Here is an 18,347-nt window from a genome sequence, read left to right on the forward strand (position 1 = left end):
TTACATTACTATGAGTCTGGATCTGTACTCACACTCTATTACACTGCCCTACTCGCTCATGAAGAGCATGGCCAGGACTAATTTGCATATGGTTGAGGCTAAACTGGGGTGGCATGGTGAGCAAAAGAAAGAAGAATTTAACCCAGATCGCTTGTTTGCCGGTGAATATTTGATTTTTTTCTGCATCCCGTCCATCATTTGGGTGTCTTTTGCTTTATCGCCCTAAGTGTGCCGGGTATGCCCAGACATGGATCATGGGCTCACTATGCCACTGGATTCAAGGTAGACTGGCTGATGAGGGGTGGTACCCCGAACCTGGTCCTAGGATGCTTATTTCTAGGCCAGGGAGGACCTGGCTTGGCACCTCGGGCTGCACTGTTTCTATGAGGAGAAGGTACAAGGTTGATTTGCACATGGCTGGGTCTAAACTGTGGTGACATGGTGAGCAAAAGAACGATGGCTTTAACCCAGATCTCTTGACTGGTGGTGAATGTTTGATTTATTCCACATTGTATCCATCATTTGTGTGTTTTCTGCTTACTCACCATAGGCTAATGCACTATACTCTAAGCCTGGGCGTAGTTTGTGTAGCAGCACTACACGCAGCTTCACTTCACGTAGTATACTTTAAACTTTGCATAGTGCACGTGCGTAGCATAGCTGAAGACACTGTGTACTTGTCTGTACTGTGCTAAAATTGCAAAATAATTGCAAAAAGCTTCCTGTACATGACCAGATATGAGAAAATAAGCTTTTCTATCTTTATATGCTAAAGTGCATATAGTACTTTCACAATAGTGAAACTGAAAAATTGGCAAGCAGTGGGAGATGTGATGATTTTGGGATCCTCCCTAACCTAGGGAGAGTACCAAACAGATACCTTGAAAACAAAAAAGCACATCTTATTGAACGATTTAGTTATGGTCCCATCCTCTTAGGACAAACCCAAACACAGTTGTTGGCAAAAAAACATTCCCAACCAAAGGCCCTACAAAGCAGTATGGGATGAAATTATCAGTGGGCAGTGAATATTATATAGTATACAATATCAAAAGAATTCTACAAAGAGCTGCAGTTCCACTGGTCGTCCCTAGATGTCCCTCACGAGTCAAATGCAAATGCTTGATGAAAGGGTTTCAATGGTTTTGCATTTCACTTGTAGGGACATCCAGGGACGACCAGTGGAACTGCAGCTTGATGTAAGAATAATTTCAATGCTTTGCATTTGACTTGTGAGGGACATCTAGGGACGACCAGTGGAACTGCAGCTCTTTGTAGAATTATTTTGATTGGATACTATAATATTCACTGCCACTGCTAATCTTGTCCCATAATGCTTTGCAGGGCCTTTGGTTGGGATTGTTTTTTGTCAATAACTGTGCTTGGGGTGGTCCTAAAATGATGGGATCACCACTGAAGTTCAACAAAATGTGCTTTTTGTTTATGCTCTTTGTGTTCAAGGCATCTGCTTGGTGTTCCCCCTAGGTTAGGGGGGCCCCAAAATCATCAGCTCTCTCATTACCTAATGGTTTCAATAAAAAAGTTCATTTTTGTGAATTGGTTATATGCTGTTAAGCATGTAAAATTGTTTTTCAAAGCATCTGAGAATATTGATGCTACGTTATTAAGCACAGTTTGGTACTGTAATATGTGCAATGTACGAATTAGTACAAACTTTGCATGCTTTGTCCGTCAGCGTAGCGAAGTTTTAAGCCCAGGGTTACTGTACTCCAGTCAAACCATGCAGCATGCAAAAAAGGTTTTGGCGTCCACTGCTATTTAGGAAGGCAGACCATTCAAGTTTTAATGTAGTAAAAGTGTGCTGCTGCGGATATCATCAAGCACAAGGGCACTGTGTGGCCACGTTCATCCATGCCCATCTTATTTAATTGAGCCCTAAGTGCTTTTCTGTGTTTCAAAATTGCAGTGACAGAAAATAAAACATTTCACTATAGCACGTAAAATTACAAAAGCTGTGAGCTATCCTGCACAGCGATTGACGTTGGTGGCAAGTTTTTAGACTTGAAAGCATTCATGGAACAAGAGCCCACCGATATAAAATGTGTAGTGGAATCCTTGAGAGAATAAGGTATCGGCGGATAAAAATAACGCATCTGTTTATGAACCCTGGCGTAAGTTCAACCTCGTTCCCCTTATAGAGAATATTTGCTACTTAGGTTTCAACCAATTCATCTGCGCTGCAATGTGTGTTATATTAAATACATTACTAGTTCCAGGAACAATGCTCATGATTGAAGGTGAGGGAATATTTAAGATATAATCTCTCTCTATTGGTACAACACCTAAAAAGTATGGGGGTCATTACGATAGCGGTGAATCCGTCATGGCAGCCTGCCGGTGGCATATTCACCGCCATCATGTGCACATTTCAGCAGTCAGCAGCACACGCCGCAATGGTAAACATGCACAATGAGACCACCACAACGGCGGTCACTTTGTAATTGCACTTGCGGCACTGCCGTTATATAGGTGGATGGTCCCACTCCCCATGACGATGGTGGACGGAATTAAATCAGTCGGCCATCGTAATGATCCCCTATGTGTTTACTTACAAAGGATTGCAGGAGTATTTTCTGCATAATTTTGCATTGCACAAACACAGCACAATTTTTCCCTTGCACCAGCGGACTTTTAGGATAGTAAGTAAACAGACACTATGCTTTGTGCTGCTTATCCCCAATGCAGCGCCAACGTAAAACATTAGTAAATAACCCCATAAGTTTATATCTTGCCCTAACTGAAAGTATTTTACCCATTGAAATAGAACACTAATGTCATCAATTATCAGACTTTCATGTTCATCTCAAGGTTATTAAACATAGAAAGCAAAATCATAATTAGGGTTCAAAACATTTGAAATCAATAATAAGGAGGAACAACTAAACACAAAATATATTCCTCTGGTAGTGCACCATGCAGTTCCAGGATCTCCAGTCCCACTTTCCCACAAGTTTATCTCTACCCTGCTGAAGTATGGTGATCGTAGTTATACTGTATTATGCCTTGAAGTTTTGGGTGGTGTAGAGGGTTTCCCTTTGTACCACAGATGTCTCCCCTAAATTTCAGTTCTTTCTGCCATGGGGCCCTGGAATGCAGATCTTAATCATTAATCAGGCCATGATCTGGCTCCCCAGAGGCCAAGTGTCAAAACCTTTTCCTCCAGCCTAACCAGCCAGGCTCTCAAATAGCAAGGGTATTTTGTTACCGTTGCATTTTCAATATTTATAGCTATCTCTAGGGAATGAACAGATGTGCACCTCCAGCCTCCAGTTTGGACTGAAGTCAAACTAAAAGGCACACAAGAAGTTTTAGAGCAGAGAAATGCCCACTTTCTAGAAGTCAAACTAACAAGTATGAGAGTGCACTCCTTTCCTTAAGATTAAACAATTCTTGAAAATCTCAATTTTGTACGTGGCATTTCTAAGCAATTAATGGCAAATCTACCTTTACCACAGGAGAGGGTTTGTCATTGTGAATCTAATGATACTAAACAATATGACGTTGCTCCTCTGTAAGCCACGTATGCAGCTTGAAGTTATTTTAACCACTCCTCCATGTTAACCTATAGCAAGCGCAAACGTCATAAGTAATGAATACATACATGGGTATTCTTCACTACCTGAGCAGGGAACACACTTGGACCTGCCCTGCCTTTCACCTACCACTTGCTTCACGCCTTAAGACTTAACCCATGGGTGGGAAAGAAAAAAGTACATTTATGTAATAATTAATGTTTTTGTTTCTTGATCATTTTTAATTACAAATATTTATTTGTTTGGAAATGATGTTTTATTATATTCAATATATTATTTGAAGGTATTTGTTATTTTTATTTAACATTATACATGTTTTTATGAAAAAATGTATATAAAATATATTTTTATTTGAATTTCTAACATACTTATATATTTTTAAATGTATTTTGTTTTTTAAATATTTTTATTGTTTTTGCTCATGTTGGAGCGTTACTAGTGACAAATATCTCCAAAGTACAACACTTTCCTTACGGTTTAAATTGCACTGAAGATAGGTAATCTATTCCCTCTCAGGTCCAACACTTCCCCTTCAGTTGTTTAGATGGGTGATGGAATTGTAAATCTAACCCCTCCAAAGTCCAACGCTTTCCCTGCAGTTGTTTGGATTCTTAAAGGAATAGTACATCTAACCCTTCCAAAATCCAACACTTTCTCTGCTTTTGCTTATGCTGAAGTGCGAATAGTTAACCTAAACCCTCCAAAGTCCAACTGTTTTCCTACATTTGCTTAAATTGGATTAGGAATAGTTAAGCTGACTCCTTTGAAGATCGACACTTTACCAAGTGTTGGCCATTTCTGAATGTTGGGATCTTTTGAATATTATATATGTTTTTCTTGAATGTTTATAGTATTCATTAAATCATGTAATGCTTTATTTAACTTGTATTTTTAAATATTAATTACTGTATTTAATTAATTGTGATATGTCATTGTTAATATGTTTTTGTACTTTTTGTTTTATTATTAACATGTTTTTCATTAATATCGTTTTGTTATATACTTATATATTTCTTATTTATTTAGTTCAACATTAAAACTACAATAAGTGCCAGTGACCTTAGAACATTTCCACTACTCACTGCTGTTCTTTATTTTTGGACAGTAGAGGTTACATAAGCACAGTCAATACTCAATCCTTATCTCGATGACCTAACAATTTAAGTGATACCTTTTAAAACGTAACTGTAGTAAGACTTCATGTCATGCATTCTTCAAAATAGTGTGGCAAGACATGTAGTGAGAAATTGGGCTTTGGGTCATCTACATGCAGGGATTTGCTTTCATTTGTGTTCTCACGTTTTGGCACTACTTTGATGGACCATCATTCAAGGCCATTGATTTTTGTATATGATTTTGGTGCTTGAGTATAAGGTTGTCTTTTTGTTAGACTGTAGACTGTGGTTTTTAGACAAGGGTGTGTGTTCGGCCCGTTACTCTTTGTTTATATATTATTGACTTGGACACTTTTTTGAACACTGGGGAGACAGACACTCATGGGTGGGTTTGAGAAAAGTCACCGCCTTGCTATATGCAGACAATTGTGTTCTGATGTTGAGAACTGGGGTGGGGCTACAGAAGCTGTTAAATAGATTTGTCTCATTTATGAGTGAACTGGGATAAATGGCAAAACCTGCCAAGTCACATACTACAGTCATAGCACATACACACAACAAACCCAGGCCGCATTTTTTGTAATAGTAAAAATGTTGTGTGTGTTCCAACTTCCACCTATTTGGGGATTCCATTTGATCATAAAGCCACTTGATCTCTTGTAATTAAAGTCAGAAAGGCGAAGATTGATCAAATCACAAAGTCTCTTTTAAGGTTTGCTGGGAAGGTGGGGTCAAAGCCATTGGATTTCATGATTACTCTCTATATTGCCTGTTGTTCTGCTGTGACATATTTAGCGGGGGTATGGAGATATCGTGACAGTTCCCCCATACAGGCTAATGAAAAAGCTTTTGTGAGAAGGCCCCTGTCTTTCCCTAACAGTGTGCCCTTATTTTTTGTCATTTGGAGGTAGGCTTTTTGAATCTGGAAGTCTGCGATGAGCCAGCTCCGCCTCAAGTGTGGCATTCAGATTGGTCTAAACAAGAAATCTTTTTCAATCTAGAAATTATTAATGAAGGTGTATGACTAGACAGTACCCACAGTATCCCACACTGACTTATTTTATGATCGTACCCACAGTATCCCACACTGACTTATTTTATGACCGTTAAGTATTACTTCTATCTGTAAAAACAAGCTAAATCTGGATTTTCTGACTGTATGGAGATGGCATATAGAAAGCAGAGAGATGGGGAAAAAAAGAGCGTTCGCCCATATACCCTTACTGACCTCGGTTTTATTGGAACCTTATCTTCTTTTTCCATTTTAATACCATCAGAGATTTTATTGGATAAGGTTTAGATTTAATATAGCCCATCTTCTGGTTGCATATCCCAGCAAGGTATTTCATTAATCTGACCTGAAGCCTTGGCCTTGTGACTTGTGCTCGGTTCCGCCCACACTCCACCTTTTTTCTATAAAATGTATGTAATACCATAGACTCCTGAGGTATCTGAATATCAGAAGGTGTGGGCCTGCTCTGCTTTACCTACAGCTATTACAATCAGAACATATCTGTATGAAGGTTTATAATGTTATTTCTGTGTCTGTTAGACTGAGGAATCTGGTGGTTGGTTGGTTATATTTGTACAACTTACTTAGGATGTTAATTGTTGTGGAGGGTTTAGATGACTGGAATTCTGCATATGAATTATCTTAGAATGTCTTATTTAAAAAAAGTCTTTTCTTTTTAAACTGTTATGAAATATTGTATTTATTGATTCAGTAATTATTTATTGAGATATACTGTATAGCAATTAATGTATGTATTTATGCTTTCATGGTCTTTTAACCCAATAAAGCTTGTTGATGATGAGACCGTAGATCTAACATAACATGTAGTATTTAATATTGTGAACTAATTTGTGTCTGTTCATGGATGCATTTCGTTTGCTCACATAACACCATTTAAATGCTATTTTTATCTCCTTTGCTCTTTGGATGGCATAGCCTCTAAAAAAGAAATAAGGCTCTTTACTAATTGCTTGTGTGTGTTTATTTGTTTTACTGTCATAACACATCATTGATTTATAGTTTATACTGTTCAAAAACTTAGGGGCCCATTAGGATGTCAGGCGGATCTCCACCGCCATGCAGGCGGTGGTGATCTGCCTGACATCCTTGACCACTCGCCACCTTTTTTCCCCCCGCCATATTACAATGGCGGGGGGACCGCGGCGGACAGAAATACCGTCCGCCGCTTTTCTGTCCCGGTCGCCTTGCGGCCCGGGCGGAAAAGGTTCATATGGCTGGCGTTGTCTATCAGACACCGCCAGCCATATTATGATGGCCTTATTCAGATGCCTTTCCGTAGGCATGCGGTCTTTACTTTGGGGGCCCCCTGAGGGCCCCCATGGTGAAGGGGAGGTGGGGGGTGCACATGGGGGGCACTTGTGGTACCCCCTGCATTTGCATACACAAAGCGGCAGGCACCGCGCGGTGACTGCCGCTTTGTGCATGCAAATGCATGCCATGCATTTTTAACATTGCGGCGGGCGGTGCTTTAAGCACCGCCCGCCGCAATGTTAAAAATGCATGATGCGCCCGCCAGTGTCGTGGGCGCATCATAATAGGCATGGCGGGACCACCGCTCAGGTTGCGGGCGGTCCCGTTTTCCACATGGATGGCGGGTGGGAAAAGTCCGCCCACCATCCTAATGGGGGCCTAAATATGTGTGCACAGATAGGCTTTGTTGAAGGTGCAACAAAAATACTGGTCCTTTTATAAATCTGTCTACTATGCAAACTTTTGCAATGTGTTCCATTTGAGTCCTCAAAAACAGTGTACACCTAACCTTCTGATTTCTTGTCAGAACACTGTTTAGGTATGGCTTTTGAGATAACTCAAAACACTGTCATGCTAGACAATCATTTTCAATAAATTCTTACATAATACCCAGATTTAGATGGGGCTTTTGGTTAGCAAGCATTATCCTTTGGCCTGTTAAATTGTCATTCACATTTTTCTTCCATCCACAACATCAGACAGCATGGGGCAATGGACTGCCCACTTTTTCTACTGGATCATGCATCCTTGGTGTGGTTTTGCCCCTAAATTATTTGCCTTCAAACATCCTGTACTGCTGACTTCGTTTTTGATGGACTTAGGACTCTGTACATTTTACCAATCCTAGCCAGTGCTACAGTGCTCGTCCTCTCTCCTTGTGAGAAATGGCTTGCACCCAATTGGCACATTTGTTTACTTGTAAGTCCTTAGTAAAGTGGTTCTACATGTACCCAGGCCCTGCATTGTTAAATGCTAGTGGTGGCCCTGCAGTACTGATTGTGCAAGCCTCTTAAGTTGCCCTTTTAAACATGTCTCAGGTCTGCCATTGTAGCCTGTGTGTGCAGTTTTAAACTGCCATTCAACCTGGTAAATTGAACCTTTTGGCAGGCCCAACCCTTCCTTTTTTAATATATGAAAGTCAACCCTAGGGTAAGCCCTTGACATCCCAGAGGACAAGGTCCAGTGTATATAAAAAGTAGGACAGATACTTTTAACACTATATGCCCTGGTAGTGAAAAAACTCTCTTAGTGCAAGGCCTACCCAACCCATAGAATAACATTGGAGTTACCTTATTACATTTTCTAAGCTGTAACTTCTAAACAGGAACAGGTAGCTCATTTGTGTTTGGTGATGGATTTCAAATTACAATTATGAAAATTTAACTTTTAGAAAGTTCACATGTTCCTGCCTTTGCCATGTAATGCCTGCAGCCTATCTCTGAATCACATGACTGGGTGTATTTGACAATTGGACTTTGTGTATTCGTCCTAGGCAGCCAACCGTGATAGAGACCCTAGTTGTGCCTAGTTGGCCCATCACTGGCAGGATGGAAAGGCCGATTGAATTGAATAGGCTGTGTTCTGCCTCCAACAAAGGGCTGTTTTCCCCCTTTAGATAGTGTGGGGCCAGGGCAGGAAACGTGTGCGCTTTAAAGAGAAGCCTCTCACACTTCAAAGGAGACACCTTGTATAAATATTGGACCTCAGTCATCAACTCTTCATTATACTTCATTATACTTCCGGACCTGTGGAGACTCTGCCTGGAAGGACTGCTGTGTTGTTGTAGGGAGTGCCTCTCTACTGGACTGCTGCCCTGCTTGACTACTACCTTGCTGGACTGATGTCTTTCTGGATTTCTGCTCTGCTGTCTTGCTGCCCTACTGCCCTCCTGCCTGAGTTAGTGGGATGTGACCCGCTCCTGAGCCCAGGACATCCAAAGTGACACCAAGGACTAGGTTGCTGGCCTCCTGTTGAGAGCCACAAGCACATAACAGGCTCCCAATCACCTGAATGATCACCCAGATCCAGCTGGAGTAAACCCCCAAACTCCAAGTGGTCCTGGAGCCTTGGGACAGCCTCATTGAAGCTGAATTCAAGTTCTTGGGCTCTTTGCGGCCCGAACGGGAGTGTTGGCACCAGAACCTTGTTGTTTGCACTGCTGGCCAACATGAAGTTCCGTCAACCCGACTCCTCATGCTACATCATCGACCACTTGCAGGGAGAGCCACCACTTTCTTCTTTTTGGCACTATTTTCACCTAAATCTATCAAATTACATATATCTGGTTCTACTAATTGGATTTTTGTTGGTTTTCTTGATTCATTTATTTTATTACTGTTTGAAGCGCTGCATAAATACATTACACTTTGCCTCTAAGCTTAGCCTGACTGCTCTATGCCAAACTACCAGAGGGTTGAGCACGAGTTATTTAGGGATTTGCTATGCTTCACCCTGACAAGGATTGCGGTTGCTGCTAGATTAGGGTTCCACCCCCCTTAATCAGTAACACAATTTCTCACAATTCCTTTACTTTGAGTGACTCTACATTGTCTACGTATGTAAAAAAAATCGTATTACATGTATATACTATTTTATAAATGTGTGTGCAATTGGGTGCCCAGTTAAAATGCAATTTACTCTGCAACTCTTTTTTCACATTATTAAAATGTTCTTAATTGACATTGTAGCTGACTGAGATTCAAAACGTGTTTTCTTTCAAATAAAATGCATGGTTCATCTGAAATAGCTTGCCATTTAAAACCATTGCTCGTAAAACAGCTGCACCAGGACTAGTCAATCATGATTGGCTGATCAAAACCTGAAAAAATAAGTTGTGGCAGCCATTTCAGGACTTGAGGGCAATGCCCCAGTGAAATACATACAGGGAAAGCATAATTAGAGGGTGGCAGAAATGAGCACATATCAAGGGTATACAGATGTTAATCGTAATAAGAATAATTTGTTGGTGGTGAAACCGTAAATTATCTACACCATTTTTTATGCATTCTGCATGCCAGCACATAACAGGCTCCCAACCACCTGAATGATCACCCAGATCCAGCTGGAGTAAACCCCCGAACTCCAAGTGGTCCTGGAACCTTGGGGCAGCCTCGGTGAAGCTGAATTGAAGTTCTTGGGCTCTTTGCATCCCGAACGGGACTGTTGGCACAAGAACCTTGTTGTTTGTACTGCTGGCCAACAAGAAGTTCCGTCAACCCGACTCTTCATGCCACATCATCGACCACTTTCAGGGAGAGCCACCGCTTTCTTCTTTTTGGCACAATTTTCACCTAAATCTATCAAATTACATATATCTGGTTCTACTGATTGGATTTTTGTTGTTTGTCTTGATATAAATGTGTGTGCAATTTGGGTGCCCAGTTAAAATGCAATTTACTTTGCAACTCCTTTTTCATATTTTTAAAAAGTTTTTAACTGACATTGTAGCTGACTGAGATTCAAAACTTGTTTTCTTTCAAATAAAATGCATGGTTCATCTGAAAAAGCTTGCTATTTAAAACTATTGCTAGTAAAGCAGCTGCACCAGGACTAGTCAATCATGATTGGCTGAACAAAACCTGAAAAAATATGTTGTGGCAGCCATCTCAGGAGTGGAGGGCAATGCCCCAGTGAAATACATACAGTGAAAGCATAATCAGAGGGTGGCAGAAAGGAGCACATATCAAGGGTGTACAGATGTTAGTCGTAATAAGAATAATTTGTTGGTGGTGAAGCAGTAAATTATCTACAGCATTTTCTTATGCATTCTGCATGCCAGCACTGGTATTGTTATTATTGTGTCTTTTTCAAATGTCGAATTATTGGGCGTACAACCATTTTTTACAGTCGCAAACTGGAAATTGGCCCGTTTGCGATTGCAAAATAGATCTGCCCTATGTACATACACTATTTTGGAAGTCCGTAACCTATTACGAATTTAAAAAATAGGGTTTGCGTCTCGCTATTAGGAAGGGGCGCGACAAGGGCATCCCTTCCTAATAGCGAGTCATACTTCAATGTACGAATGTTTTGAGACCGCAATTGCGGTCGCAAAACACTTGCAGTTTACCACCTATCTCAAGAAGGTTGTAAGCCACTCGCAAACGGGAAAGGGTCCCTAGCGGACCCCGTCCCCTTTGTGAATGACAGTTAACATATTTTTTAAGAGCAGGCAGTGGCCCCAGGGACCACTACTACTCTTAAGAAATGAAACAGAAATGTTTAATTTTCCTTTTTTTTTTTAAATGCATCGCGTTTTCCTTTAAGGAAAACGAAATACTTAAAAAAAACTGCTTTATTTCAATAGCAGTCACAGATATGGTGGTCGGCTGACCCCAGCAGGCCACCATTCCTGGAGTACTAGCCATTCCCAATGGGGTCGCAAAATGCACCTGATTGAATATTAATGATGCAGGCAATTTGCAGGATTGCAAACAATGTCTGAGACTGCAAATGGGTCGTACATCTGGCCCACTGTGCATCATCTGGAATGGACAGCAAGAATTCCGAGGTTGACAGTTGGCCACTCAGAGTTCTGGCAGGAAGACCTCTGGATAAACTTTGTAGATTAATATACTATAAATCATTTTATAACTGAAAGTGAAATTGGCAAGGAGGCTAGACTATCAATAATGTAATCATAAGATTCGTATTGAGTGAGCATACCTGTGCAGCACATACCAGTCAAAGTTGAAAAGTGGGCGATGGAAGTGGCAGCTATTCATTTTCCATTTTAAAACATGTCTGTTTGTACTTTGGATGCTTTGCTGAAGTGCGCTTTGGCACAATGAGTGAGCTGTACATCAGCAGAATTAGGAGGTACTGCCAACGAGTTCCTGTGTACGTTGTTTGCACTGCTCCAGCTGATTGCTCATAGCGTGATTTTGATATGGGGGCTGTGTATGGTTGGTAGTACCACCAAGAAGTCACACCAGGCATAATCAGGCATTGCTTGTGACAGGCTTATCACGTGCCATAATTATATCACCGCTCTACATGGCAACTATCATGAACTTTTATTTAATTCAAGAGAATTGCCTGATTTTGTAAGTACTGCATTTTGCCTATTTTTACCATGACTGGAGGATGGTTGCAATTACTGCAACAAGTGAAAGAGAGAATAAAATCTGGAATACACAATAAAACATACATGTGAGAAGAACAATTGTCAAACAACTGGATCAGCAGAGTTGTAGTATTTAAATATGGCATCTCATTGTGTAATGCTTCCATCTTCCTTTCTTCAGAATCCTGGTAAACTGATTGTTAAGTGGAAATAATGGATACATGGAAAGCTTGCACTGTTGTTTAATGCACTGGGAGTTGAAGGACAGAAAGTGTTTGGCCACCTACCAGAGATAGAATATAAACCTGAGGAACTTGGTACCTCTAATGTATACTAGAAAGCTAATTAAAAGAAATGAGGTGTAAATATGCGAGTAGTGTCAATATGTATTGTAACCTCGTATTTTGGTGGAAAGGCATCTTTTTTATTCACAGAAGCAAATATACAATGAAACTATTGATCAATGAATAAGTTGCGGCTTTAAAAATATTACAGGTAATGTTACTCAGTCTAACAAATGCCTTTTCTATTTTTACGAGAAAAAGGTATGAACGTATCTAAAGATAAATTGAAGTTCTTGACTAACAGTGTTGAGTTTAGGGCATTTGGGTATACCAGTGGTGATTCATCTAAAGAAAGATCTGGTTGATGCTTTTTTTTAAAAATACTGAAACCTCTAGTCAAGGAGCATCATCTAAGATATTTCACTGGTAGTTGTGATTATTGTTCATGTTTCATTACATCTTCTGCCACAGAAATGGGGCCTATGGAGACAAAACTAACATTTGGCAAGAGATGTGAAGCAGGAAATGTATTCAATGTATTCAGTGCCCTTTATGACGACTGGCATGTAGGACACCAATAAAGGACCTCCGTTTCTGTCTATCTTGGACAATTTTCTGTACGGTGCCCTAGCAGAAGTTCACGGTCTTCATTGCCAGTTCCACAATTTACCTCCAGGTTTTCTTTGTGCTCCCTCTCTTCAGTTTGCCTTCTGTGGTCCACTCGAGAGCTGCACTTGTGGTAGAGAGTTTTGATCTTCCAATGGAGTGTCCTATCCATCTCCATCTTTTCATCATAATGATGGTATCTAAGCCCTCTTGCTTGCATCTGATGAGCAGTTCTTTCTCAGAGATGGTTTGCAGAGAGAAAATGAGCAAGATTATTCTTATGTTATTGGTGTGGAAGGCTAACAGTTTAAGATGTTGCTTGTCATCATCCGCCAGCACTCTGACCCATACAAAAGTGTGAACAGAACACAGCTCCGATAACGCCTAATCTCAGTATTGTTGCTGTATTGAGATGAAATCCAAATAGTGCTCAACTTTCTGAGGGCATTCCTGGGCTTGTTCAGTCTACTCTTGATGTCACTGTCTGCCTCTCCATCATCAAACAAAATGTGGCTATTTCAAAATTAGGAATCATCATCATGTGGTATTAATTGGTGCAAGTTATCTGTTCGATGTGTGGTGTCCATTTACTTAGGTGTCTCTCTCTTTCTTCTGGAAGTGATACACAGTAAAGTCCAGTCTTTTCAATCTTCAATGGCAGCCACTTGTAAAAAAAAGCCGTGGATTGGTGACATCTTCTTGTTTATTTTATGTAGCCCCCCTCCCGCGCCTCTTTGAGTCCCCTGGCACCTCATCACCCAGGGCTAATGTCCAGCTCTGTTGTTATGTTCTATGTACCTCATTCCCTGGGAGATCTTTGTTTCCCTGGAAACCCTATGTGCTCCCACATCGTGGGAGCGGAAAGCTTCTCCAGCCGGTGGGAGCACAGACGTTTATCCCTGCCTACCCTCTCTCAGCCAAGGAGACAGGGAATTTCTCCCTCCTCATCGAGGCAAAAGAAAAGTTGGTTCTGCCTTCTGGGAACAATGCCGGCTCCTGTGGCATACAGATGGGGGAACAAGACAAAATATCGAATTCAAAATATAGAATTACCAAAATATTGAAGTCAAAATAAAGAATGGACAAAATATAGAATGGACAGAATATAGTGGTGAAAAATATCGAATTGAAGGTAAGTAATATAATATCGATTTTTAAAAATATAGAAAGTCAAAATATCGAAGTATATAATATAGGTATTAAAATATATAGAATTTTTAATAATATAACATTTTTTAAAGTGTTTTGTATGTTAGTATATAAGTGAAAAGTGTATATTATTTTTGTAATTTATTATAAGTAATGAATTTTATGTTATTTCATTGTTGCGTAATTTAAGTCTGTAGCGGGTTGTGGGTTTATAGGGGAATAGGGTGGGAAGTAAATTAATTATATTAAATTAAATATCAATTTTTAGAAATTACTAATTATTTTTAATTTAATTTTACGTTTTAGTTCTGGAGCGGGTTGTGGGTTTATAGGGGAATAGGGTGGGAAGTAATTTAATTGTAATTAAGTAAATAGTTTTTATTTATTTATTGGTATTGATTTTTTATTTATTGTTAATTAATTGTTAATTGGTAATTAATTTGTATTAATTGGTAATTAATTTGTATTCATTTATTAATCGATCATTTTGATAATTGTATCAATTTATTTTCTGTATCGGATTGGTGTTTAATAGGGGAATAGGGGTGGGAAGTAATTTAATTGTAATTAATTACATCTTAAAAATACCTTTTGTGTATTGATAATTTATTTACAGTTAATTAATTATTAATTGGTATTAATTTCTATTATTAATTAGTTGTTGTTATTGAAAATTAATGATTTGTTAATTAATTATGAATATGTAATTCATTTTAATAATTGGTATTAATTTGTATTATTAATTAGTTTTTGGTATTGAAAATTATTGTGTTGTTACTTAATTATGAATAGGTAATTCATTTTAATAACTAATATGTATTTGTATTTATAATTGATTCATTATTACATAATATTACATTGGCAATTAATTTTAATTAATGTTTTATTGTTATTGATATTTAATGTATTTTTATTAATATATTAAATCATTACTTTCTCTTCTGTTAAATTCACTAGAGTGGGAATACTAAATGTTGCCCCTACGCTATCCAACGCTTTCCCTACTGTTGCACTCTGTGGAATGGGAATAGTAATTTTTACCCCTACGCTATCCAAGGTTTTCACTACTGTTGCACTCTCTGGAGTGGGAATTGTAATTTTTACCCTCCCGCTATCCAACGCTTTCCCTACTGTTGCACTCACTGGAGTGGGAATAGTAATTTCTACCCTCCTGCTATCCAACGCTTTCCCCACTGTTGCACTTACTGGAGTGGGAATAGTAATTTGTACCCTCCTGCTATCCAACGCTTTCCCTACTGTTGCACTAACTGGAGTGGGAATAATAATTTTTACCCCTACGCTATCCAACATTTTCCCTAATGTTGCACTCACTGTAGTGGCAATAGTAAATGTTACCATCCCGTTATCCTACGGTAAAAATATTGTATATTTTTATTTATATATTAATATATATATATATATATATATATATATATATATATATGTATTAAAAAATAAAATTGTATGTTTTTTTAATAACTTCAATTATTTATTAATTTTAAGGTTATTTAAGTATTTTTAAGTATGTTTTAGTTAATTATATTTATTATTTCATTTATTTTAAATTAATTTTAAGACATTTAAAAAAATTCGATATTTTGACTAACTATATTTTTTAAAACGATATTTTTGATTCGATATTTTCGTACTTACATGTTTGTTGTTAGGAATTTGATATTTTTGCAGTCTATATTTTTTCTTCGATATTTTGGTAATTCTATATTTGTGTATTAGATATTATGTCAGTTATCCCCGGATGGGCTGCAGGGGCCCTGGGGCTCTCTCTGCAGCTCCCAACTTTCAGAATGCTGCGGGGTGCCCCGGGTGAGCACCAGAGTGTTGCTCAGATATGAATTTACATTAAATAAATGAAAAGACAAGTGCCAAGTTGCTAAACAGGAACAAGTTGGTTTAATTAAACACTGTGGCCAGAAGAGCTTTGACTGAATACGTCTGCTCAAAATGTCTTGATGTACAAAGTTTTGGCCGTCAATTAATACAGTTCATGAGGTACAATAAAATGTTCTCTACATTCTAAAAGAGCACCATAGTCATAAATCAACCACATGTGCACCTCTGATAAAGACACAGATGGTTACGACCTTGGGGAGAATGTATATGTTTCCAGATGAAGGAAATCAAGGGGGGGGAGTGAAGAGGTGATGCCGGTGGGCACCGAGGTGGGCACGTCCTCCTCTTGTCAGGGTTTAAGGTTAATCAGAAAGGGCCACCTCACAATGGGTGGATGTGTATCCAGATGTCATTGGAATACAACATCTTTGTTAAAATACCCCTCACACACCAAAAGGGCCCTTGGTGTCATGCTTCATCATCGGGGTCTTCCCGTCCCGCTGCGGGGCGGGGCAGTGCTGCGACAAGCGGATACGCCGGAGCACCTTTTAGATGGAGGTGCTATGTGTTGGGAGTGAGTGTCAGTGGGGTCAGGGGTGATATCTGGTGTAAGTTAAAAAATACCTGGCCTAGTGGAAAAAAAGGATTTTATTAAACACTGGCTGGTATTATTAAAAGAAAAAGTGAAGCGGAGAGATAGAGCAGGTTAATGGGCTCTCTCTCCTAAGTGGGTCAACATGTTTCGAGGCACGGGGCCTCTTCGTCAGGACCTAGGGGAGATCCCCCTGTCACTCACTAATGTATTCTCCACAAAGGTAGAAAAACAGTGTATGTACAAAAAAGTGAAAAAAACTATGTGAGTAACTACCAATTAATAATTACAGCACATCTATGCTACCACACTAATAATGTAGTATGCCTGCAAAATAAGAGTAAGAGATTAAAAATGCGCCGATCCCAAAGTGCGCTTAGCTCTAAATTACCTGTAGGAAAAAAGAGAGAAACACACACAACAATATTTTCAAGTAGGGGATCCAGTGTACACATTGAGGATTATTGAAGGGTTCCTTCAGCACTCACACAGTCAGTCACACACAGAGTAGGTAAACTACATAGATTCTAAATAACCAGGGGTTGTAGATATGGAAATGCATACTTTTCAAGAGAGGGATCAATGCCTCATGAGCCAGCATAAGACTGAAGGGTATGGTGGGGTATCAACTGCAAAGAAGGAAAAAATTGGATATACTGTGATCCTGCCTTAGAAGTGGTATAAGGTAACTCAACTAGGTTGAGTAGGAATACAGGTATGGTCCTCCTCGAGACGGCTATGCCGTACTTACTGTGCCCCTAGCACGATTGTGCTTCCTCCTTCGTCCGCGGCTTCCGTGGATATGAAGGGGGTAGTGGGCGGTGTGTTTATATACTCAAAGGTAATTGGATAATTGATCTATTAACCTTGGCGGGAAGATCGCCAGGTATGTATGGCCAGCAAGGGAAATAATGGGGCGGCCATGTTAGCATGGTTAGGTATAGCCACTAGATATTGGTTCCTTGGCTGTGGTGCTTGTAGAGCACCGATCGTGGGCACTTTCCTGGAGTCCAGATCTGGTTAAAGGTGAGAAAGTAGCCAGACCGGGAAGAAAAACACCGCAGCGGCGCCCGGCGCTATGCGGTCTGTCTCTGCGCATGCGCCGGAGTAAGTACAATACCGCGCATGCTCGTAGGGCAGTCACTACATACGGTGCGCATGCGCACCGTGCTTCCCTGATAGAAAAAGTGATTTCCCCAGCGTTAGCTCAGATTGGACCAGCGCTGAAGGAATGAATATAGGATTTGGTGAACACACATACTATCAATTTTGATAAGTAGGCTTTAGCAGAAAAGTGCGATATATACGCAGCCTCAAGGAGCTGGCTCATGAGGCATTGATCCCTCTCTTGATAAGTATGCATTTCCATATCTACAACCCCTGGTTATTTAGAATCTATGTAGTTTACCTACTCTGTGTGTGACTGACTGTGTGAGTGCTGAAGGAACCCTTCAATAATCCTCAATGTGTACACTGGATCCCCTACTTGAAAATATTGTTGTGTGTGTTTCTCTCTTTTTTCCTACAGGTAATTTAGAGCTAAGCGCACTTTGGGATCGGCGCATTTTTAATCTCTTACTCTTATTTTGCAGGCATACTACATTATTAGTGTGGTAGCATAGATGTGCTGTAATTATTAATTGGTAGTTACTCACATAGTTTTTTTCACTTTTTTGTACATACACTGTTTTTCTACCTTTGTGGAGAATACATTAGTGAGTGACAGGGGGATCTCCCCTAGGTCCTGACGAAGAGGCCCCGTGCCTCGAAACATGTTGACCCACTTAGGAGAGAGAGCCCATTAACCTGCTCTATCTCTCCGCTTCACTTTTTCTTTTAATAATACC

Source organism: Lissotriton helveticus, chromosome 1_1 (assembly GCF_964261635.1).
Source record: "Lissotriton helveticus chromosome 1_1, aLisHel1.1, whole genome shotgun sequence".
Classification (NCBI taxonomy): Eukaryota; Metazoa; Chordata; class Amphibia; order Caudata; family Salamandridae; genus Lissotriton; species Lissotriton helveticus.